Source organism: Saccopteryx leptura, chromosome 3 (genome assembly GCF_036850995.1).
Source record: "Saccopteryx leptura isolate mSacLep1 chromosome 3, mSacLep1_pri_phased_curated, whole genome shotgun sequence".
Taxonomy (NCBI): domain Eukaryota; kingdom Metazoa; phylum Chordata; class Mammalia; order Chiroptera; family Emballonuridae; genus Saccopteryx; species Saccopteryx leptura.
In genome coordinates, this window is record NC_089505.1 from 94,446,589 (window position 1) to 94,447,770 (window position 1,182).

Here is a 1,182-nt window from a genome sequence, read left to right on the forward strand (position 1 = left end):
GGTGGGCCCTCTCATTTTTGCCAGAATGTCCCGTCTCCCCACAGACTGCGAGCCAGGAGGCCTGTAACTTGGGCCTGCCTTTCCCAGTGACTACTGTCCAGGGCACAGTAATCATGACTTACCTGTGTAGAATCTTCAGTGGCTCCCCACTGCCCTCAGCTTAAAAGCCCTGCTCCCAGATTGGCTTTGCAAGGCTCTGTGAGCTCTTCGGCACCCACATTCCGCCCTAATAATACCAGATCGCTCCGGTTCCCCTTGCGCAATCACGTGGTTTCACGCCTCCGCAATTTACTCTGCCTGCATTTCCCTCTTTCACGGCTTCGTTGGTTAATTCCTTGTTGTCCCTGAGATCTGGGATCACCTCCCACAGGAAGCCTTTCTCCTGTGCCCCAGATCATGTCTGCTTACCTGGTCTTGTCCCTGTTCACCTGTGTGCCATGCCTTTCTAAGGTGCAAATGACCTTTGGCATTTAGGACAGCAGCAGCCTGGTATCATAGAGAAGCCTCAGGGTTTGAAATCGGGACTCTGGCTTCTCTCAAGACCCCCACTCCTTTCCACTATGTGACTTAAAGCAAGTCACGCTACACATCTCTTGAGCCTTAAGTCTCCTCGTCTGTGAGAAAGGCATACAATTGGGATTTCTGGCCCTGCTCTCCATTTTGCTCTGTCTCCAATCTGCTTATGTGGCTGTGGGCAAGCCCTATTGCTGGACCCAGCCTCAGTTTTCCCCTTCTGTAAAATGGGGCCACCCACAAAACGTAAGAGTGCTGAGGCTCCAACAAGCCAAAACTTGTGAAAATCTTTTGTAAACCACACAGCAACACGGACCGTCGGAGAGAGTATTTCAACAGCTCCATGGAGACGTGTAGGAGGAAAGCCTATGGCTGGTCTCACCATTCTCCCGCCTCCCAGCCCTCTAAAAGCCTGGAGATCAAAGGTGACAGAGGCCTGCTGGCATGGAGGCCGGGCCTGGCCGGGCCTGCTCCCTGGCTCCCTGCCTGCCTCCCACCCGCCCCCTCTCCCAGGGTTACATGACATGTGTGCCTTGCGAAAGAAGCTGTTTAAACACTCAGGGTGAGGGTGAGCCTTCCCCACCCCACTTTCAACACAGAAGGCCTCTCTACCCCCTCCCCTCCCTCTCCCACTCCCCCTCCCAAACTCAAACACAGGACCAGTTTGAT